The following is a 26,326-nucleotide window of genomic DNA, read 5'->3' as shown; positions in this document are numbered from 1 at the left end:
GGCTCCTAAAACTACATGGAAATCTACTGAAAAACAAGAGACTAAAGAATAAATGAGAAATACAGACTATTTATAAAACAAACTATTATTGTGTACTGTGCTTTTATTAACAAGTTTGTTTTGATATGTTAGAAATACAAGGTAAGATCTACACTGCTTTTCATATGTTGCACATATATAATGTTTCATTCATAACTTAATTTGATATAATATAACATACTTAATCTACCATCAATATATTTATAATTAACACTTTAAGTATTCATTTTATATAAGTAAGCATACCATGTAAAATGCATTATCTCAGTATCTGCTTCATAGTGTAGGATACTACTTAGCTGTATATTACACTTTAATTTCACACAGCTATAATATATATAGTTATAAATATTTAATATTCTATGTAATGTTATTAAATATGTACATGATATACATTTGTAAAGGATAGGTAAATGTTGTGAAGGTAGTGTAGTATCTGTGGGTTTAAATGCCAATGCATACATTAGCTCTGAAAAGCTAGGAGATGTTATATGTGTTTCTATTACAAGGCTTATTATTTATATATTAATCTAAACTCTAGGGAATATATATAGCTAAAAATAAACATAGTGCTTTTAAATGACAAAATAGAGCAGTATGAAAAGTTACAACATTACTTTCATGCTTTGAAAACCTTTTTTTAATGACAGTTTTGCAGTTTCTAGTATGGGAAACAGATATATGCTGATTCACATGTATAAAAACATTTTTTTTACTGAAACTCGGCTGTTTCCCGCCAAAAAAATAAGGGAGACAACTTTGAATATTCTCCTTACCTCATGCAGTGCTCTCACAAGCTAATTATTCATTTGGTAAACTTTCTACAGTTTGTGGAATCATCTCTTCTCTCTCTGAACTCCCTCGATGATGTGAAGCAGCTGGATGACGTCATCACCATGCAATGAACATTTCCAGGAAGTGTAGAAATGTATTTTGACTGTAACTTAGTTTAACAGTCTTTTTTGTTTTAAATCAACTGTTATTTACTTAAAATGATCATTTATATGGTCGATGACAAGATTACATATTACAATAACATAATCCCCTTGATTCATGAAGCCATGCATCGGAGTAGCGTCGGCGATCTAGTGCCAAATATGGCCGTCGAGCGATTCAGCAAAGAGCTGTTTCCACATGCACTACCAGCATACGCCAGAGCTGCACAGCTCCTGGTGTATGTATGCTAATTACCCCATGTACAGCAGTGTAGCATGCAAATGAAGGTATATAGCGATTCATGAAGTGGTGCAGGCATAGCGTAAGCATGCAGAAATGTAAACCAAAAAAAAGGTTTACATTTTTTCAAACAGAGCATCGGAGCCATGAAAGCGGACCAAACTTACATATTACAATGTTAACATATGCCAATGGCTAAATATACAGCCAATGGCATAAAAAAACACGCACAACACATAAAAAAATAACATTTAATGTCATGGTCACACTAACACAAAGTACAACCACAGTGCATGGGTGTGCAAATGAGAACACAAGGAAAATATATTTAGATGTCATAAAACTGCAGTTGTAACACAAATCATGATTTCACCATAATAGTCAATGGTACGCATGCTACACCACAACCAAGGCGCAAGGGTTGCTAAGGGTCTGTGACAGTGTTTCACGTGGTAACTAGGAATCAGTAGTCAATGCCATGCAAATGAGTCAAGTAATACTGAATTGCAAACATCCCACCTGGGTAAGAATGTACCACACGGTGTAGCAGTACAACACCGAGGAGTGGCCTGGAGGTAAACATGACATCATGAGAGGTGTGTGCCACCATAGCTGTAAGCACATTGGAGCATTGGTAATCCAGGTTGCCTGTTGCTAAGCAAAGCCACAGGATAGGGGTGTGTACCTAGCCATAGCTATGCTTAGCTGAGAGCACACAAGGTGACTGAAAGTGCATGTGAACGTGGATGAAAACGCACTCAAAAGTTGGAAACCAGTCACGCACGGTGTGCAACTTAGGTGAAACAGGAAGGTTATGGGAAGATAATAAGGAAATGCTGCAGCATGGTAATTGGAGTTCAAATGAGTAATTAACACCTAGAAACTTACAGTGGGCCATAGACAACAGCTAACAAGGCTGCTAGCAGCTACCTGCAGAACAGGAAAGGGGAGGTGCCATACAGCAAAGAAAAGAGACCTGTCACAGCAGAACAAAGCAAACTTGCTGTAGATCAGCTACATAACATGTTTCCCAATACAATCCTGGGTTGTGGAAGCACAAAACAAGAAAGGCGACAGCTGGATGCATGCCTGACAATGGGAGGTGAATCGGGTTGAAAATAGAAGTAAAGGGCAATAGATGAATCATGGCAGACAAGCGTAAGTCAACATCAAAGGCCCCACAATAGCAGTACCTGCTGTAAAACCAATAATTAAGATACCCTGCAGCTGGAATAGCACAAACACACCAAATTACACCAGCATCATCCATTGCACAATAGTATAAGGTGTGAAAACTCCACACACACACACTTGTGTATTCCCAGATACTCTGCACTATTGGTGTATACAGACGGGGAACTTTTAATATGTATATGTTAGGGGCTGCCATTGCTTTGATTCACCAGCATGTGTTGGAGACTGACAGTGGTGTGGAGGAGGATGCTGACAACCATCTCAAGCACCGGAGGAGGAGACGAGTGTTCAGACTCAGGGTAACCTACCAGGGGCTACATGATCTGGAGATAGTAGAGCATTGCATGGTGGACAGGGACATCATAGAGCAACTTGTTGAGCTGTGCTGGCCTTGCCTCAGAGCCAGAAGTAACAGACGGGAACCCATCCCAGTGGATACGAAGGTATGTGTAAGCTTGGGAATACTAGCCACAGGTACCTTCCAAAGGCCAACTGGGGATATCATGGGGATCTCACAGGCATCAGCATCCAGGGTACTCCACCAGTTCCTGGATGCCATGTTATCACATGCCAATGAGCACATACACTTCCCCCGAATGCAGGAGGAGTTGGCCAGCAATATGCATCACTTCCACCATGTGGCAGACTACCCGGAGGTACTGGGTGCAATAGACTGCACGCACATACAGAGCAAGTCACCACCCGGTGAGCAGGGAAGGCGCTACATAAACCACAAGAGATTCCCCTCCATCAACTGCCAGGTTATGTGCAATGCCCAGGGCATTATCATGGATGTGTGTGCCAGCAGTCCTGGAAGCTATCATGACTCCCACATCTGGCATGCCTCACAGCTGTATCAGGTATTTGCAAGGGGGGACATCCCATATGGCCACCTGGTGGGGGATGCTGGCTATGCACTGGAACCGTGGATGATGACACCCATCAGAAATGCACACACAGCCATGCAAGAATGCCATAATGAGGCACATGCAGAAACCAGAATCGTCATAGAGTACGTGTCTGGGATGCTGAAATTGCGGTTCTGTTGCTTGGACATATCTGGTGGAGCCTTGCAGTACTCTCCAGGAACGTGTGTCCACATCTTCATAGTATGTGCCATGCTACACAATATGATCCTGTGGAAACAGCTGCAGCATGGATAGAATGGTGAAAGCCCTCACAGCCCACCACCATTGCCAAGGGACCCACAGGCACAGGGGGGCTCAGACCATGAACACCCTGTGCTAGCCCCAGTAGGCAGAAAGAGGTGTGCCCAGTATGCCTATGCCTTGGCAAAGAGGGAACGTATAGCACACACACTGACAGTGTAGGCACTCATGGACTGACACCCTTCTCCACCTGCACACACAGCAAACATGGATGGCACACACACATGACCACCTGTAAATTGCCATGTATAGGTGGTCTACTGTGTGCATCCTACATAGGTAGCCCTCAACTATTGTACACACAACCACCATTGGCACAAGGTAAATCAATACCTGAACAGTATATTAAGCTATCAGCATGTGTCCATACTGTATGTACAGGTTCATAGATACATAGGTAGGTACATGCCCAACCACCGAGGCCACTCCTAAGCATAGGCAAAATGTGTCTGCTGCCGCTTCCCCATCAATCAACTAACTGTCCCTCTGTGGAGCAGAGCCACTTGCGGGATCCCTGGGGTATAGCTACTGTTCACCACCCATGCTGCAAGGATTCCCCGGAGTGTTAGTGAGGGGTTTTGTATAATATAATCAGGGATGTGTTTCCAAATAATGGGGAGCATCCCTGACGGAAATCTTCACAGATGTGTACATGTTACATAGTATACCTTAAACACAGCTTGCATGTATAGGTAGTTCTCCACAGAATAATAAACATGTAGAGCACACAACCACTGAAATGTGCATTCATCACCCTTGCACTACCAGTGCCTGCTCTGAGAGGTAAGATATCACTGCCAGGATTAGAACACACAACCATGTACACATTCCTCACAATAACATACCACTAAGCTACCTGAGATGTACCAATGGCAGCCGTGTATACTGACAAAATAAAACACAAAAGGTAGGAATGTGTTGAAATAGGACAAACCGACATGTACACAATGAAAGGTGTATGTTACACACACACATATATATATATATATATATATATATATATAATATATATATGTGTATATATATATATATATATATATATATATATATATATATATATATATATAATATATATATATATATATATATATATATATATATATATATATATATATATATATAAAGAGAGAGGGAGAGAGATATGTCGATATATGGGGATATACATATATATGTAGATATATAGATAGGTTAACAACATCTACATAACCATGGAGGTACATATAAATGGGATACCTATCACATACCGACTGCTTTACATACCGACGCACATAATCCCGAGGCTTAAGGTCTGAAAGAGCACAGTACCGAAACACAAGATGCGCGAGGTGTACTCTCACGATGTTAATGGACAGTTAGTCAGTGCTTCTGGTGTTGCGGTTTGGGTAGGTTACTGTGTGTACATGTGTTTCTTAGGGCTGTAGTGTGTGTAAGTGTGTGTTCTGTGTGTGGTGTGGGTTGTTGGGGGACTGTAATGTGTGGTTGTGGGTTAGCTTTGTGTGTCTGTTTGCACGACCTAAGATGTAGAATATTAAAGTAGTGGGTGGTGTGTGGGAGCAGACACTTACATGGGGTGTGTAGGGGGGCTTGCCCACCTGCTCATAAATAGTGTAGGATGGTTTGTTTGGATGTGTTGGGTTGCAGTGTGTCTGTGTGTGCATGTGTGTGTTCCATGTTCGTGTTACCTTCGCGAGTTACTGTCGATGTCAGTAATGTGGGATATGGGAGTCTGTTTCTGGGACTGTGTGTGTCGGAACACTGTGGATTCGGAATTCCGTAGGACTCCCGTATACAGCGGTTGAAGTGTTCACATATGTGTATATCATAGATCATAGCAATCACACATTCCACCACTACCAACCTTTATGAACAAAGGATATGGAGAGTATATTCCACTACACCATTTCAAATATGTGTTATGGACATGAGCCAATGATAGTGTTACCACCTGTTACACTTTGCGAGGGACACTCCCTCTTTGGGTGGTTGTGTCTTGACCAAATATATTAAACATGGCAAATATCCTGGGATTGTAGGACATAATTATGTCCCATATGTACTGTAATAGTTACATACAATAGTTATTTCTGTATCTAAAGTACCTACATGGTACAGGAAACAGGATAAGCTACTAAACTGCTACAAGAATAAGCTTATAATTAGGCAAGAAAGGAAAGTTCTATCCCTTGTACTGATCGTGGGTTTGTGTCAGCCTGTAAAATCACATGTGTGTCCTGAAATGGACCCACTATGGACATATGAAAAAGTGGCAACCCTAGCCAAAAAGTGTCAGTCACCAACACAACTACCATGACTGCAAATACCCATGACAGAAATACACAGTTATCATGTAGCAACACGTTATTACATTCAGATGTATTACCGAAGGGATTAAAGGACTAACATCACCTGCATGCTATACAGGACCCACATAACAGTGCCTTAATGAAACAGCCTGCAAATACCATTGTATTAGTCCACAAAAGGATAGGTGTTCAAATAGGGAAGGAACCCTTACGCACATAGTGATTATGTATAAAAGCAGTTCCTACTCACCTGCATTTGCTAAGCACACCCACCAACATCACCCACACACCCAAACATATTACAATACAAACTGTAATAACATCACAAATCATTCACACACTGTACAACATCTGCAGAAGCCTTAACATACCTTGTCAGGGACCCACTAACATGGCCTAAGTGAAATAGCGGCTGTTATACAATGGAACAGCTGCTGATGTAATAGGGTTTGTTTGCACTAATCCCATTTCAGAGGGTTGTGCATAAACCGGATGTTATAGCAATTAGTGAGTAACAGCACAGTATGCTACACTTGTACACCAAATCAAGGATGTCTGGTGAGCACACTGTACACTACATAACAGTTCATGCATAGCCATACAGCCTTGAGCTGGCCAAACATCTTTGCCAGACTTAAACATCTGCAGAAGTATCAGGTACAAACAAACCCTGCATAAGTAGCACTGTTCCGAAATATAACAGCTGTACTCACATGTAGAACTTAATCATCTAGCCATTACACACAGTCCACGGGAGTCATGAAGCTAATATATCTCTGTGTGTCTCCATATAGCTGTTGAAATATATCGCAATAACACATCTAGGCCGTCTCCCTCGAAAGTAAGGTAAACGGGCACCCTCTAAAAGGAGTACTTACTTATGCACCACTGTTGCCATGGTATCGGCTAATGGAGTAGCTGCACAGCTGATGTGCATCCAATTAACTACTTTGGAACAGCAACTGGTGGACAGGATACCACATGTTACCGATATGTAACTAGAAAAGGATGTGTTATCACACATTCAAACCATCCGTATATACCAGCAGAACATTACAAATAACATTGAAACACAAACTGAAAAGGATTGAATCAACTGTTAATGATACGTCAGGTTACTAATAAGGTATGTAGAACAGTCAGTATGTCTGTATATGTAGTACTATTCAGTAGTATTTAAAGTGCACGCAATCCATATAGTGGAAACAGTTATCTTGTAGTGATGTATTGTTGAGCATAGTCACGCTTGTAGTATTTGTGTGTACTGCTGTACGTCACAAGGCAAACACTGCATACACCACAAGGGATGCTATATAAGGGCTTTGAACAGAAATACTCCTCACCAGCCGATGTCAGTGGCAGGGTTGGTCCAACAAATATGTGCTATAACGGGATAGTATATGTTGATATATTGTAACTGTAGCCATATGTATGGGTGTAATACAGAGAATAACATGTGGAAGGTTGGGCCACTGTGCAAGTATGTTCTGCATTGTGGGATATTGTGCCAATAACTGTGTAATGTACAGTATTGTAGGCAGACAGTATTACAAGCTACACAACATTACTGTAATGGTAGGCAAATATTAGTTATGTCAATCTGCATTTAGAATACACAATAACAGGATACATATGTCTTTTAGTGAGCCGACAATTTATCAGCATGATAGCAAAGTAAAATGAAAGAACTATTTAACTATCCATGCACATAAGACATGTAATATGTGCAAAGGTAGGTACTAGGCTGTCTTACCAAGGGTATCTGTAAGCCTACCTAGCGTGTATTGTCTTTCACCACCCCCGTAGGTTGGTTCCCTGTGCCTCTGAACGGCAGAGCCAATAGTTCCGTGTGCCTCTCTCCAGCAGAGCCGCTGCAGTGATCCCCGGGTACATGTCTGTTTCCCATCCACACATCAAGGTTTCCCTTGAAGAGTGCTCGTGAGGGGCCCTGCCTGATTTACATTGGAATCACGTTCCAAAGCATAGGGAGTGTCCGGGTCAGGAATCTATCCTTTCGGCACATCCTACTCATCATTGTGGTTAGGTGTATATCCATAGAGCATGTGGCTCTCAGGGGCTTCTGTTTAGATGTAGCATATCCAGCAATACAGGGTTGGACATGGGCCTTGTATGTCAAGCAGAGATCACCTGTGAGTATGCAGTATGCAACTGAGTACAGCTGGAGTTTCGTAGGTTGGGCTGCATAGGTCATCTGTTTGAGGTCAGTAATCCTCTTGGTGTGGTCTTCCAAGCTGTTGCAGTTGTCTTGTAAGGTATATCCCAAATGGGGTGTTGTATCCTTTAATGGGTCTGATACGACATGTGTAGAGTCACAATGGCCCCTCTGATCTGGAAGCAAACCCATTAGAGATTAGGGGGGCCATGTAGAAGGATGTTCTAACCACTTTGTTATTATGGGTATCGAAGGAGAGATTGCTATATACTGGTGTTTCCGGATCCTGTAATACCTTTTTTGTATGTAGGGGACAAGCACCTATGTGGTAGTCCATGGGTAATTAGTTATATCCAAAGGGAATGACTATGCACTTTTATGCATTCAGCTTGATGCCATGATATTAACACCAGGTATCCATCTCAGTGTGACCCTTCCAGAGGGTGTCTGTAACAGTTGGGGAAACAATTATGTCCCCTAGTTTGCAGTTGTCTGCAAACCTTTTCAGCCAAAGCCCTCCTGTGCCTGTCTGTACATCAGAGAAGTATATACCGAAAATGAGGGATCCTAGGGCTGAGCCCAGGGGGATAGCAGTTATAACTGGTATACAGTCAGACCTAGGGTATGCAACTCCTACTGTGTGTGTTCTGTCCATGAGCCACTTTGCAAACCATCACATGACGTAGGGGTTAATGTTCAGGTGGCTAGGTATGTTGATAATACCAGAAGGAGGAATGGTGTTGAAAGCCTATGAATGATCTAGGTAGACTGTGTGGACCTCCTTACCCTCATCTAATGCCTTGATAACTGTCTCTAAGAAGCCAACCAGGTTTAGGAGGCATGGTCCGGCCTTAACAATGCCAAACAGGGAGGGGTCAAAGGTTGGGAGGTACCCAATGTCTCTGACAGTGATCCATGATGTGCACCATAGCCTTGCAGACCAGGCTAGTTACGCCTATAGGGAACTAGGTCCCGTGGTCCATTGTGGCGCCACCTTTGTGGAGTGGGATAACTGTTGCTGTGCACCATTCAGGGGGCACTATGCCTTATGTGAGGCTATTATTGAACATGGTGCATAAGTGAGGAGACAGTACGATCTGAAGTTTGTGTAAAATTCAGCCTGGTATGTTGTCCATTCCCATGGATGCTGTGATATTGCCTTCAGAGTGTGCAGCTTTGAGAGGGATCTGCCAGGATGTTGCCAATATCCATTATTTCTGTAATGTTCATGCCTTTGTGCTGTAACTCAGAGCAGATCTGGTTGTTGACATCGAGGCTCTGTGGTTGTTGTTGGTATTAGTTGCGTTAACGTTTTTGTAGCTAGCTTTGGAGGATCGTATAAGGGATCTCACCTTCTTACTGAGACTGGCCAGGGATCTCCTCCATGCATGGTATTGTACTCTTGTTTGCAACAGTGTCTTCCTCCTGTAGTACAATGTGTTTATGGCAGGGGGCCACCAGATTGGTTTAGTTAATTATGAGTTAAGCATCCTGGTTCTGTTTGGGATAGCACAAGGCATGCACTCCTGTAAGTGCTTATAGAGTGCATTTGTGTAGGATTCAGCAGTTGTAACAGTACTGTCCATCTGCATAGGTGTCATGATGTCCACCACATCTGCCTTAAGAAGCATGTAGTTGGCCTTGTAGACATATTATACTGTTGTTCACTTAATGGGGGGTAGGTGTGGGATGTGGATATCAACAGTGTTCAGCACATGGTCTGATCGGACCAACGAGGAGTTGGCTTTACGTGTGGAGCACCAGTCACTCATGTTGGTAATGACTAGGTCTAGGATATTGTTGCCCCTGGTGGGTGTGTGGATATGTTGAGTCAGGGCATTGGTGTTTATAAATTCCAGAAACCGTTAAGCTAATGTGTTGGTACACGAGTAGTTTTCCCAGTTAATGGTGGGGCAGATACAGTGAGGCTTATGTGATGAGTGTGGTGTTGTGTGACTGTGTACCTTAAAAAAACATAAAAAATACCCAATGGATAATACACTTCCACAGCATGGAATTTATGTTTCAGTGGTGAATTAAAAAGTTCACTTGGAGCTTTCTCTAGAATAGTTTATTCAAGGGGAAAGAATATAAAATAATTTTTGGAACAGCACAATACCAAAAACAGTGTCTCTAAGATGAGTAGATGTGGTACTTGTAGGATGTGTAGGTATATTAATGAAGGCCCTTATGTTATTATACATGGGTACAAGAGAACTATTTCCTGTCCTGGAAGAGTTAATTGTAATACAACAAAGGTGGTCTATTTGGCAAAGTGTACCAACTGTAGTGTCTACTATGTAGGGAAGACCATTAAGAGATTAAAAGACAGGATAGGGGAACATCTTAGGGCTATTAAGGGTCATGACATGCACAATGCCCTATATGTACACAGTATGAATTGTACTAACTTTAGGAGATTTGTATTTTTTGTAATAGATAGGGTGTTGTTCAGTGAAAGAGAGGGAGATGAGAAACTAAAGGTGGAACTTTTGGAATATAAATGGAAGATTTTGTTAAAAGCTTTTATGCCACCTGGTTTAAATGAACACATCTCCCTAAAACCTATATTAAAACAAAGGGCAAATGTTATATAGATGGGTAAAAAAATGTATACTGTTGGCATACAATTTTTAAAAAAATTTAATTTTTAAAGTGTTGTTTTAAAATGTTGTTATATGTTATGCATATACATACATATTTTTCATTAGGAAGAGTTTTGTAGAAATGTATATGTTTCACAAGACAGTTTGTATAAGTGCACGAGCTGTATGGAATAGTCTGACATATGCTTCTTTAAGAACAAGGTAATTATGGTGTTGGCCAATTAGAGCATTGTTTTAACATTATGTATAAAAGGAAGGGAACAATTCGATTCCATTCACTCTGATGATGCCATGTGTTGATGGTGAAAGCGCTTAGTGTGTGGATTAAAACATTTCGGAATACTTGGATGGTCGTTGTGTTTTTATTTTGACTGTGTACCTTCTCCACATGACAGTCAGGCTCAGGCTTGGTTGGAGAGACCTTTACCTCCAGTTTGGCTAGATGAGTGCATCTCTCACAGGTTGTAGTGTAGGGTGGTAGGCAGCGAGGCTTGTTTGTGTACACGAGACAATGTGTACATTGCCTCAAGATGTCCAGATTCATCAGATAGACAGGTGAGAACACTGGTAGTTGACTCTTGGACATGCCTGAATATAGAACTATATTCACCTAGATAAGTGAGGAAAGTGAGTACAACAGCTACATTACTCTACGCAAGTGAGAAAAGTATGTACAAAACCTGTTCACTCTTACCTGTAGGTGATGTGGAAGATTGAGTGCTATAGTAATCATTCGCTTACGTACTGTTTACAAGTCCTGAACAAGTGCTTAGCATGAATACGCAATCCAGATACGGTCTTGGATAATATAAAAACATGCCCCCCTCCCCCCAAGTACACAAGCATATATCCATGTACACCACAGGGCCCCTGTACCCACAACTATGCAGGTACAAGCTGCACTCAGTCTACATGGGACCTGAGCACATCACAGGTTGTATCATACACATATGGCAAAACAAGAAACTCTCCACGTACACATCATGTAAAACACAGCTCCATGTCAGGTTGTGTATACACTGAATGGTGCGCACCAACAGGTATCACAACCCAACAAAGGGGGTTTCACCACTGATAATGGGAAGTACTGCACTACTACCCTGCTGAGTCTGGTCTGGAAGGCCATGAACCTTGATAACTTAAGTGATGTCAACAGTACAGATGTAGATGACAGTATGGTTGATGTCACACTGCATATCATAAACTTGCCAGGTCATAGGACATCATCACCCATACTGTGTACCACCTACACTCAGTATACTAGATGTACATTCCTATGTCACAGAAGTGTTTAGCAACAGGACTGTTGGCAGAATCAACACTACAGAAGTCTGAATAATATGTGATCATCACACCAGTGGCAGCTACAGTATGTCAGGGTTAATGAATTCTATTCCCCCTCATTGTAGTCCATACTTCACAAACAGAAGGCATCTGCCTATTGAAGTATGTAAATGACTATGACCTAGGAGCAATAGCTGACTTGCATTTTCACCCCTATGTTAATAATCCTGTACCCATGAACTACCACCTAGGCAGCGGTCATCATAATGGACACTTGTGCGTGAGGGATGCAGCTGGGCAGTTGTCTTTCTTGAGATAGCTACGTCACCACACCTGTCAGGGAGTCATATGTGGCAACCCTAATAATAATAGGGTGCCATTCATGAATATAGAGATCATTGTCCAGCCATACAGACCACTCAAGTGACCCATATCAGATCAGATCCTTTAAGAGGTATTGGCCATGTGCAGATGGCCTACACCAGCCTTCCCATTCCCCATCTCCACTATGTAGCATGATGCATACCCTGAATAAATCCATGTCCAACCCATTGATGTCAGACATGCTACACATACTCATCCCGATCTCAAGTACATACTTCATGGACATCCACCTACCACATGCTGGACAGATCCTTGTCCCATACACTTGACATAGTCCTGCCATACTATGCATTCCTGTCCGTCAAGCTGCACATCGCTCCCCACTCGGACATGGTGTGATGACCACATGGTAAAGCATGGTATATGTATCATTAACCCTGTGGCTCAGTAATGTGGCACTGCTCCAACTGGCCCCACAGACCCGCCTGCCGGCTACTGCCAGGTAACCTTTCATCCTAGATGCATACATGGCCCATGGCATATAGCCCACTAGTTGACTTTGACTGTACATGCCATAGTTGATATCCATCCCTGCAAATAGCATCTGGCTAGCCAGTGTCCCATGTGTATCACATGTGCAACACAGGTGATACATGGCAGAATGTTGAATCACTGTACACTGCCATGTAGATGTATATGGCAGAACACATACATGTAAAACCTTATGTGAGCATGTCTGCAGGGTCACAGGTCATGTCTGTTAAGGCAGTGTAAGTCCTTATATGTGACATATACACTGCATCAAGGTCGACTGCATTAATGTGGACACATCCGGCCATGTGCTAATAGGTAGAAACACCAGTACAGGCAAATAGACATGCCCACAATAATATCCACTCAACACTGAGTGTCACATGTGTGTGAAAACACGTCAGTGTCACATATGTTTTCAAATACAACTATTTAAACTGAAGTAATGCTATACACATGTATGTTCAGCTGTAGCTTTGTATGTCTCTGAGGTACTGTGACCTGTCTCCATCATTATGTCTTCCAGGTATGCCACATGCAAGGCTTCCCCCTTTTACACGCTTGGAGGATGAGGCCCTCATCCCATAACTACTCGATAATCATGACATCCTGTTCAGCCATGTGCCACAGGATGCACAGCAGCGGGATGCCCTGTGGATGGAACTTCGCAGGAGGGTTAATGATGTAGGTGGCCACAACCACACATACCAGCAGGTGCGCAGACACTGTACAGACCTCATTAGATGGGCGAAACAGTGTGCGAATGCAATCACCAGGGAACAAGGTGCAACAGGTGGTGGACCACCAACCCAGCCTCCACTCACATGTACCAAGGAGCTACTGGCCAACCTGGGGACACCTGCAGAACCACATCCAAAAGCCTTAGCTGATATTGTGGAGGTGGGTGTCTCTCAACCACTGAGCCTGGAGTTGCCTGGTAAGTCAGTACTGCACCTATAACAACTATATTCCATATAGCTGCATGTGTCACTGTACAATATGTAATGTAACATCATATGCAAGGCATGTATACACACAAGCCGCATACTATAGTATGCTACTCTGTGTATGCACACATGTGCATACACCATATTATAGTCTAATGTACTGGTGTATGTGTTATGTACATTGTTCCCTGTAACCTTTATACAGGGGTGAATTATGCTCATACTGCTGAGTTACTCCTATTTAGGTACCTCTGGCATTCCGCGGTGACAGCAGCCCATTGCAGGTGAGAGTGTTATTATTTATCAGGAACACAATAATGCACAAATCTATCTGCCATGTGGCCATTCACTACATGTACACATAATGTATGGTCCTGTCACAATATACAGGTCAGGCTTGCAATGCATCACAATGACTATCCATGTGCCACACTTGCAAACTAAGTGAATCATCTCACCGACATGAATCCTCGCAAACTTTATTGCCAGATGTGTTGACAGCTGTGCATACAATGGTGGAGGTGCTGTTCACTTTAGGAACATACAACAGATCTGATCTACACATGTGGTGACTACAAACAGTACTACACAGTGGGCTGGAGTATGGCCAGCACACAGGTTTCACCGGTGTGGATCATAGCCCAGCTATGAATGTCACACAATGTGATGTGCTATCGTGACATGCCCATGACATCTATTGGCCTGGCTGCTGCACTGCCTACTTAACCTGAAAACATATCTCACGTGCCACCTTTTATCTGCACAACCCTGTTGTCAGTGGAGCATATACGTCATATGGGACAACACAGACATGTGAAATAGCTACCCATCACTATAATTTGGACAACACATGTACACACATGGCCATGGAGGATGGCCAGAGACATGGAGCAACACACACACACTAGAAGTGTTGTGCTTGTGTGTACACCCTGTCGTACAATGGCTACACATGTTTCGGCCATGGCCTTTGTATAATGGTCATAATGTAGATGTGGAACGCTAGACATCCTACAGGTCTGTGCACATCTTGTGTAGGTGTAACATCAATCCACCACATAGGATGTGTTGAACATCTTGAGGGTGTTGCAACATGACAGCAGTTACCTGTACAGTATCCACATCAGGCCACAGATACAGTACATTCCCATTGCTGGTGATGGACATAAATGCCATACTAGCTCCTCGTGTGTGTGTGTGTGTGTGTGTGTGTGTGTGTGTGTGTGTGTGTGTGTGTGTGTGTGTGTGTGTGGTACACAGATGTCATGTGGAACATGGTGTACTGACGTGTTCACCATGTCTGCCCATACTTGCCAGGCTGCAGCAATATGGTTGCAGATGTGCATGGGTGTCATCCGTATACCCATCAGTGACCTGTGTCACAACTTCCACATCATGGTTTAGTGTGTATATACCTCAGTGACGTGGGTCACATTCCACAGTGTATATGTATTGTATCTGAACACAGTCATGGCTATGAACCCTATCTGTAACTCACACTGTATAGCACTAGAGACTCCTCATGATTCCCTGCAATGGCCATGCACATCAGCTAAATTTGCAGTATATCTGTGGGGTGGACAGACAACACTGAATTGGTATACCATTGCCCCACTGTGTATTCGACAGGACACCATTGTGTTAAACATGTATGCATGTCATTGCACACGTCAGCTGATCACATGTCATACTACATGTGACTATCAAGGTCATATGCCACACATCAAGCAGGTGTACTGTTAACCTGTGCTGGTCCACATGGTGTAACACAGGGATGTATGCTAACCACTACTATGATCGTGTAATTTGCATGCCGTCTGCTATCACACATGCATGCTGTGTGCAACCTAGGTATGTATGATAACCACCACTATTATTGTCTGCACTGCATGCTGTCTGCCGTATCACATGCATGTTGCATGCCTTCTGTCATATCACATGCGTGTGTGTGTGTTTATTGTATAGATTGTAATGTACAGTTCTGGTCTGCCCTCACAGGTGATGTAGGTGCATTGCCCTCCTGTGGTACATCAGATGTTAGTGTCCCCACAAACTCTAGCAGTGATGATGAACATATGATTGGGTCACAGGCAGAGTTGTCAGGGGTTGGAACTGTGCCATTGGTTGCCATTCCATCTATATCCACCTAATCCCCGCACACAGATCCCATACCTGCACATACCCCATCACCAGTGGCCATAGAGGAAGGACAGTTGGCGCATGGTAGCTTCAAACAGGAAAGTGTGGGGGGCTATGGAAGGTGTGCCTGCACACCATGGTGTCAGCCAAACTACTGGTGGTGCCCCACACAGGCATGTGACCAGTACTGCTCGTAGGAGGACCTTTGGCCAACATGCTCCTGCATGACAGAGCACAGCAGCTGGTGTCACCAGATGCATGTTTCAGGCTGTAATGGAGGCACAGGCACATGCTGAATGGTGCAACAGAGAAGATCAGAGGCTACAGAGTGCTGCTGTCCTTTCTTTAAACAACAGCATCCAGGCAATGGTAAATGCTCAACAGCAGATTGCTATGCTTTGGATAGATGGTTGGGTGACATGGTTGGAGTCCTTGACCATGGCATGACATTCTGTGAGCATGTGCTGTCTGTGTTGGAACATCTGATAGGAGTGAGGTGTCGGGCACGTGTACATAGGCCTGCTACATCACCTGTGTCAGGTCTACGTGTACGAGCTACCTCACATGCCCGCTCCCATAGTGGCAGTAGCAGCAGCAGTGTATCTGGTGCTGTGCTGTCCACACCATGACACAGCAGGCCATGTGCACATGGCCCTGGACTGTCCCAACAGGGACACGATTCCAGTGGATATGTGTCATCGGACAGTACCCAATCTGCACCTCTGCCTGGTAGTGCCCGTGCAACCCCTGGCAGGAACAGGTCACGTGGCCGTGGCCGGACACCGTGAGCTGTAAAACCTGGTCTGTACAGTCTGGAGCTGCCAATAATACCCATGTGTAGGCCAGACACATGGCAGAACTGTGTGCACACAAACAAGCACACACCAGAAACATCTGTAGGGCACCGCAACACACACATGCATAACAACCACACATGACCAATTAGATCACAGGCCCTAACCCACAAACATGATGTCATCCACTGGTGCAGCCTAGGCCCCTGGCAAACATTATCACCCTGTGCATATGATGATGCCTGTGCTGAATCCCTGTCATCCACACCATCGGTGCAGGGACATGCTCATATGGTCTGATGCACAGGGTGAACAGAATAGGGAGATAAGTGTAGATTACAGTTGTTGTGTACTGTTGACACGCAGTAGACATACCATGTAGTACAGGTTTAGAATGCATTGTTTTCTGTTCACAGTATGTGTCTTGGTAACAACAGTAACAGCATGTTGGTCATGATGTCCTGCTTCCCTCCTTCAGGTCTCATTGCATGTGCCATTGAGTGTCAGTGTTTGCAGTTAGTTTCCCAGTGTAAATGTGGACTACTCACAGATATGTATGGCAATACCAGCATGCTATTCATAGCTTCAACCTCACTGTTAGAAAGGCTGACATTCCAAAGATGTCTACACATCTACTGATCCAGGAGCATGGGAGCTGTGTACTAAGCTACAGTGGCTAGAGACGTGACATCCATACCGGGTGACATCACAGGTACAGTTACATGGGGCAGGGAGTTTACATAGCAGTCTAGCTGATGACAAGGGTAGCCGCCAGTTGATACCTTGAGGCCTCACTGTGTAGCAGTAATACACATTCACATTACAGGATGCGAACACACAACTACACACACACACACACACACACACACACACACACACACACACACACACACACACACACAGGTATTCACACACATGTATTCAGACACACAATAACATGCCCACACTCACGGGGTCAACGACACTGTAACACACACACACACACACACACACACACACACACACACACACACACACACACACACACATACTTGATATTGTTGAGGTGAGGACCCCTGCCTATGTGGTAATCACCAATTACAGTACTGTGCACCTACATGATGCGACACAGAGAATACACATGTACAGGTAGCCAGTAATGCCTAAGATTGATGGCATCAACAGGGTAGTAGATTGCATCACCTGGAGGGGTTAGGTCCTATCTGTTCACTATGGTAACATACATCCTCACTCCATGGACCAGACAGCCATACATACACACACACACACACACACACACACACACACACACACACACACACACACACACACACACACACTGTGGAGTCCACAATTGAATACACCTATGTCATGCACATACAGATAGCTCACATGTGTGTGATACACACCCCACCCCTGCCTATGTCTTGCATTCTACAATGCAGTATGTATAGATCTCTACAACAGTGTACAGGAGAGTGAGTAACAATTGGGATGTATTCCCCACCATACGTGGCATATATGGATACACAAGCAAACATATGACAGACATGCAGCAGTATTGCTCGCATTACAATGTGCACCGACGCTACCTTTGGCAATTTTGCTGATATATGCACACGGGAGGTCTTAAGTGTTACAGGTGTCAAGTGATTCACAGTCAGTGGCACCCTGACCACTGTATAGGTTGTATGTGTTCCCCTTCAATTAACAGAACCATAGCTTAGTGTTTGAACATGTTATTGTAGGACTGCTTGTGACACACCTGTAAGCTGTCCTCAGCAAACATCCATCTGCAAAGATAGCCCACCACTTAGTTATGTCCACACATCCATCCATACCTGATGTACATCTTACTGTACTGTCAGTATATCACGATATACAGTTGGCAATGATGAGCTGCATTGCAACTGCATGTTGTAGTAAGACACACGTCACTTGCAAACATCAGCTACTGCACACACATGGTAGCTGAATGCACACCACTACTTGTACATGTGTGTAGGTCCTACATTCCTGTCATTTTGCCATGTTTGTAGGCATTGCAATTGGTGGACATGTGTGATGACATACATGACACATGGACTGTTGTATGATATGATAGTTGTCATGGGTTACCAGTACAGAGAGAATGTTAACTCAGTCAACATGGATATCACACCTTATGTACTGTTAGCATTCAACAGCCATGGACCTACCTTTCATGTGCATTTGTGTAATTGCTTTAGCCACCTGTCTGCATGAAGGACAGCAACAGCTATGCTATATACATATGTGTTGTGTGTATGTGCGGCATGTACATATCCATGGCAGGTACATGTATGTCATATCCAAACATGAGGGTGTTTACTGGTGTACAGCAACAGTCAACTGTTACTGCTGTATATGACCCAGGGCCCCTGTTATGTGTACAGCCAACCTGGTTATGAACAGTGGTATCTTTGCATTGCATAACACATGATGCAACTTTGTCAGTAAATGGGTAGTCTGCACAGTTGATGTAGAGCTAGGTACAGTCCACTGGTCATGGGTCACATGGTGTTGTACTATTATATGTCCTACCACATGTATGGATGTGTGTTCCTGGTCCAAGGACATGGTGATGTCTGAGGGCTGCATTCTAGAATGCGGATTCTGACACTGTGATCTGCACCTGACACATCTGTGATGCCTTTTGAGGGTGTACTGGTCAGTACATGTGAGTGGCCTTCATGTACGTGGGGACACCACCACCTGGAGCAGTCCATACCTGTGTTATGGCCCACATATCTGTATCCGAGGTATATGGTGGTAGTGCTATTGTGCACAACTGAGCCTTCAGCCAGGTGTTCCTCACTGCACAGATGTCAGTATTCCCCATTGTTGGATCTACATTGGGCAGCTGTGATTACGAACGCTACACATCTAGCACTGTTTAGCATACACATACAATGCAGTTGTCCTCTAGGTATCAGGGTGTTAACCTGGTCTCAGGACATTCGACTATGAATGGCACTATATGGGTGAAGTAGCCACTCCTGGCAGGACATCACCACAGGTGGTAGTAGTGTGCCAGGTTTAGATTGGTACATCTAAGGTGACGGACAGCAGCAGACGTTGTGTAGAAGACCGGTGTCAGATATATGTAGTGCAGCATTCCTGCTAACAATGACAACTATCAACACCGGAGTCCATTACAATGTGTTGTTCACGTCTAACTGTAATAGCATGGCCACTGTGCCCCTCCGTGTTTAGAATCAGAGTGCATATAAAACAGCCCTGTGCTACTAAGTGTGTGAGCATGCCCAGTATAACATTGTGTAGATGGACACATAGTGCATTTCAAACAGCCGTGTGCTACTGTGTGAGCATGCCCAGTGACACCTTGTGTCGGTTATGTGCCTCTATGTGTATGGGCATGGCCATTGTAAAACAAAACCGGAACAACCCACCAGGCTAGGATCAAAAGCAGCACAGAGATGAATGAAAATGTGAAGCAGCAACTCTGCAAATCAGTTCTATACGGTGCAGGTATCTAACCTGTTCCCAAGGTAACACAAGTTTGAAAAGATCTTAAATAATAAGGCAGTCAATCTGCAAAGCAGTTGTACAACAGTTGTAAATGGTGTAGGCACAAATACCATAAAAAGGTGTAGTCCCAACTTGTGAATGCAAGTTCTTTCCTCAGTGAAAATAAATAGATGCAAGGAATTCAAAACAAAAGCTTTAAGCCTAAAAAGCCAAACAACAAAAAAACAAAAGCGCTTTTAGCCTGGACACTTCCAGGCTTTTCACTACTATGGCCAGTCAGTATTTATACATTTAATGATGTTGATTAGTTCAAATGAAACAATCATTTCTTAAAGTGCAATGGTGCAAATTTTGTTGCTAGTATTTTACTCATTTGAGCATAATATGCTAATAAAGTTATACATGGAAATATAAACATAAAATTTCAGTCATTACAACATAAATATATAAAAATAATATAATTATCTTTCTTTAGTTCATTATGAATCAAAATACATAATTAGCTAACTGTTCTTCATGAAATAGTTTTGTTTTAAAAAGATTTACATACTGATTTATACAAAGTAAAAATCAAATAATGTAATAATTAAATATGGTAATTATAATAATAACTATTTCTAAATCTAATTCATATCTGTAAGAAATCTGTTTTAAACAAATAAGAAAAAATGATAAAAAGTACATATGACTAAAAACACTTAATTGTGAAAAAAATTTTTTATGTCTGTAATTCATTAAAAAATGGATTCATAATTTGTTTCTTCTCATTTTTAATATACTGTTTATACTGATAGTCTCATTCATACCTGGCTTTCTTGAGGCGTCTAATTTAATTTGCCAGGTTAACTCTCTAGTCTCTAAATAAGTTTCCCAGTCCCTGGGATCACTAATAACTTGTTCTAAGACAAAGAATTTTAAATTCATGTTATTACAAATGAGAGAATGCTTGAAAAAAGCATTTGTGTTCTTCTTTTTTTCAATTTCATATGTGTGCTCATATATTCGTTTTCTGAGTGACCTTATGGTTTTTCCAATATAAAAACCATTACAGAAAGTGCATGTGCCTAAATAAATTATACCCAATGTGTTGCAGTTGTAATGCCCTTGTGCTCTAATGGTACAATTCCTGGCTGGAATAAAAATTTTTTCATCATTTAATAAGTACTTGCATTGTTTGCAAGCACCACATTTAAAGGTCCCTTTCTTCCTATAGGGGGCCACAGTTCCAAGGGCATTCCTAGTACTAAAGTGTTGTTCAAGCATACCTTTTATATTAATATCACGTTTTCTGATGAAAGTTAATGTGCTAGGTATGTAATCTTTGATGTCCTCCTGTATTGTAAGTGTAGGCCAGAATGCCTGTAAAGTTTTTTCAATGAATGCAGCATCCTGGGTATAAGTATAACTAAAACTTCTATGTGCATCAAACGTGGTTATACTGTTCTTATGGCCATTGTAACCCTATATTGTAATAGTAGTTGTCCAGTCAACAGATGGCCATACCCCACTTCAGGATGGATTCCTACATTGAACACACAGGTTCACAGGTATGTACATCATAACTGCCAGCATCCATGTCGATGTCCGCATTCCTAGAAGGTCATATTGACAGTCTTGAAAGGTGTAGTCTCTGTGGCATGGCTCGTATCTATGTAGTATTGTAATAGTGGTCTGTAGATAGGCAGTTGTCCTGATCCCACCACTGGCGTGTGTTTGTCTCCATCTGCCTGGGGACAGAAATATGCATTTAGACTGCTCACACTCCATACAACCCCTACCACCATCTTTGCCAATGCTGATGATGTCACCCACCTAGAAGTACACCTCTAGGAGTGCTGTGTTCCAGTAATCTCGGTAGCACGTTCTGTAACTGCGTAATGCTGTAGTGTGATAAGGTAGTTAGGTCAGTGTTCTAATCCCAGCCATGCCAAGTGTGTGTGTCTCCGTCTGCCTGGGGACAGAATAATTCTTTTAGACTGCTCACATTCCATACAATCCCTATCACTGTCTTTGCCAATGCTGATGATGTCACCCACCTAGAAGTACACCTCTAGGAGTGCTATGCTCCAGTAATCTCAGTAGCACGTTCTGTAACTGTGTAATACTGTAGTGTGATAAGGTAGTTAGGTCGGTGTTCTCATTCCAGCCATGCCAACTGTGTGTGTGTGTGTGTGTGTGTGTGTGTGTGTGTGTGTGTGTGTGTGTGTGTCTCCGTTTGCCTGCAGACAGAATACTGCTTTTAGACTGCTCACACTCCATACAATCCTTATCGCCTACTTTGCCATTGCTGATGATGTCACCCACCTAGAAGTACACCGCTGGGAGTACTGTGTCCCAGTAATCTTAGTAGCATGCTCTGTAACTGTATAATGCTGTAGTATGATAAGGTAGTTAGATCAATGTTCTAATCCCAGCCATGCCAGCTGTGTGTGTGTGTGTGTGTGTGTGTGTGCCTCCATCTGCCTGGGGACAAAATAATGCTTTTAGACTGCTCACACTCCATACAATCCCTATCGCCGACTTTGCCATTTCTGATGATGTCACCCACCTAGAAGTACACCTCTGGGAGTGCTGTGTCCCAGTAATCTCTATAGCATGTTCTGTAATTGCATAATGCTGTAGTGTGATAAGGGAGTTAGGTTGGTGTTCTAATCCCATGATGTTTTATTTGTTATAACATAATAAATACTCCATCGGGTCTGATTTAGTTGCTGGCTTCATTTTGTTTTGTGGTCTTGTTCTGCAGTTGCCGTGCAACTTTACCCATGCGCAGGAAAAAAGTTTTTTTGATTGGTTACCTTGCTTCTCTCTTCCTGCTGGGGGCCGTGGATCCGATGATGGCTGCATGTTTCTTCAGCAGCCTGTTTTGTCTAATAATTTTGTGTTCTACGTCCTAGTATTTGGGCCAACAGTTTATTCATTGAGTTCCTGGTTCATCTAAGCAATTTGGTGCCTTCGTTTCATCTTTGAGAAGGATTTGGGACAGTTTATGTGGATTCTTGATGTTTTTGGCTGATATGTGACCTGCTTGGTTTGGTTTGGCGTTTTCCATACACACCATCGGATATTATTTTGAGGCTATTGGCTGACATGCGATTTATTGGTCGGGCATTTTCAACATTAATTACCAGGTGAAAAATACTCCTTTTCATTAGACTTTGTCACTGTGTTTCAAGAGCAACTTGGTATATGATTTTTTTGCCACAGTTAACCATGAGCATATGGCCTTTCGCAAATTAGTTGTGCACTTAGAAATCCAACTTTCGGATTTAAGGGCCTCCGTCTAACTATGGGTTTTATCATTCTGTGAATTGGAACATTTGAGACTTATATTTTTGTGTATACTATCAGTATATCTATGTGTTTGAGACATTTTTTGGATTGTTTGGACCAGATACTGCATGCAGCAAGCCGTCGATTGACGTAAATGCACTTTTTCATCGGGCTCAAGTTTGTGAACATTGTCTACAGGACCTCGAGTTTTTTCATTTGGACTGTTCTGTAAACTGTTTTACGGTTGTATTAAGGTTAACAGCTGCTCTATGATATGTTCATTTATGTATGGTTCATCATTCCATAACCAAATGTCTTTTTATATATAGGCCCATTATATCGAAAGTTATTATTTATTTTCTATTATGGGCAACATCTATATTAACATCTTCTCATGTTCTTTATGTTGATTATTTTTCATCATATGCTCCTATATTTTCCTTGGATTTTGGGAAACCATGGCAAGTGTGGTTTATATGAAATAAGGAGTTACTGTTTCACTGCCTTCATTAGCTATTTTTAGTAAGTCCAATTGTTTTTTTTTTTAATGCCGTTTACACCTGTAATTTTCATGGTTGTGTTTTTGGTATAGTTTTGGCACTTGATTCATTTTTTCTTTCCCCTTCCATCCAGTTTATGACATTAGGTTTATACTGTTTTACAAATGTGGATAATTATATTTAGAATATAAGTGAACTTCATTGTTCAGAAAAAGTAATTATATTTTAATTAATATCAATATCAATATATATTGTTGGTATTCATGGTTGGGTGGGCTTTGCTTCATAGCCATTAGGACAAATGTATCATTATCAGTGGACTTAATATTAACAGAGTGACCATTTTGTGATTAAATAGGGTTGGCTTCCTTATATTCTGGAATATTCTCTGGTGACAACATATAGTTGGAGATTGATATTTTGCCCTCATTACTTAATCCAGTTAATATACATTTTTTATATTATTTCTTTTTGCCTTAACATTTGAATAGTGGACATTGGCAGTTTGCTAAGGGAACATAGCAGTCAACAGGAGCTTTTTACCCTTTAGCTATTATTGTTCCCTTTCAGTGACGTGGCAGTACAATTTTAGCCATTATTGTCTACTGACCTTATTATATGATGGATCTTTCTAATTTGGTTTCTGGATTATCTGCAGACAGAGCAGATTTAAGTGCCTTTGGTGTATGCCCAAGTGACAGTTCCTCTATTGACCCCATAGGGCCTGAAACACTTTGTGGTTTGGCATTTGATAATCTATATAAGCATTTGAAGCAATTAAGATCTAACGTTTGGCATTCAAAACTTCTCAAAGCTTATATTGCTAAGGGAATCACTCCCAGGGGGTTAAGAATTCGAACACAACCACATGTTGGTCAGCCAGATGAAGAACTTATTCATCAATGGTTTATGATTCAACAGCAAGCCACTATGTCTTTTGTTGAGGCTTTAGACAAATTTTATGACAGAACTATTGATTCAGAAATCAATGCAGTCAAGGATTTAAGTAACGATGTGCAGAAATTCGAAGGGCAAATGTTTTTTCAAAAACATCTCACTAAAGTCACCAATGATCTTAACAATTTGGAGGTACAGTTAAAATCAAGGAAAATTAAGAAATTCAAACGAGATGAAAATGATTATCAGGGAGCTAACCCATTTAGTGTCACCTCCAAACATGTTCATTTCAATTCTCATCTGGTTAAGACACCCAGAAGAAAGAGGCCCAGGTCTATATTACGCAACAGATATAATACCAATGGTTCTTCCACTGATGATGTTTCATCACACACTGACAGTGACATGCAGCCAGCATCGGATTCTCCGATTCCCAAATGAACCCAAGGTTCTTTCCCTTTAGGGGGAAATACAAACGTGGAGGCAGGAAACATCAGAAATGTCCAAAACATTCAGAGTCTTTTACAAATGGTGACACAGAAATAAGGAATGATAATTCAAATGTTTTGAATTTGTCTAATTTTGTTTTGTCTCCAATTCATATGGACATTCTGAATAAAGGCCTCACATTTATTCCTGGTTTTGTTGTTTCTGAGGACCGGTTGGTCCAGGATGTTTTGTCTTTCTGTAGAGTATTAAATCTCAAATTACAGTTTGGTGCTGATGATGGTGCCCAGGATCAGGATAAATTTGTTTATCATAAGTCCAAATATCTTCCTCCCATGCATCTTGTTGTACACTTGTTTCAGAACATGGTTATCAAAGATTTGCATTTCCATAATTCTGAATTTCGTTTCAAGTCTAACAATCTGTCTCTCAAAGAAAAACAAGCTATGGATGAACTGTCACATAACAAGGATTTGGTTATTATTTCAGCAGACAAAGGTGGGGCAGTAGTGGTCATGAATTGGATGGATTATAATAAAGAGGCCATAAGGCAGCTATCTGATAACAAATACTATGTCAAAATGGTTTTTAATCCCATACACAGATTTAAAAAACAGATTGATGATTTTCTTTGTAGCACTAGGGATATTGGCCTCATTACTACCTTTACTTTACAACAGTTAACTATTTCTGATTCAACCAATCAATATATTTATTTTCTTCCCAAAATTCACAAGGACCCTACTAACCCACCTGGGAGACCCATTGTCTCTGGACGTGGATATTTAACTGAACCATTATCCTTGTATTTGACTAAACACCTCAAACCTCTGTTGACATATGTTCGTTCCCGTCTACGGGATACGACTGAATTTTTACAGATCATTTCTGATGTTCAGCTCGAACCTGATTGGCTGATGTGCACATTGGATGTAAGTGCCTTGTATACGAATATACCACACCAAGTGGGGTTGAATGCAATAGCTTATTGGCTCAATATTGACTGCATTTATGATGAAGATTTCAACAACTTTCTTGTTG

This window comes from Protopterus annectens, chromosome 10.part0 (genome assembly GCF_019279795.1).
Source record: "Protopterus annectens isolate FY-2018-M chromosome 10.part0, PAN1.0, whole genome shotgun sequence".
NCBI classification, from domain to species: Eukaryota; Metazoa; Chordata; order Ceratodontiformes; family Protopteridae; genus Protopterus; species Protopterus annectens.
This window is presented reverse-complemented; position numbering follows the sequence as displayed.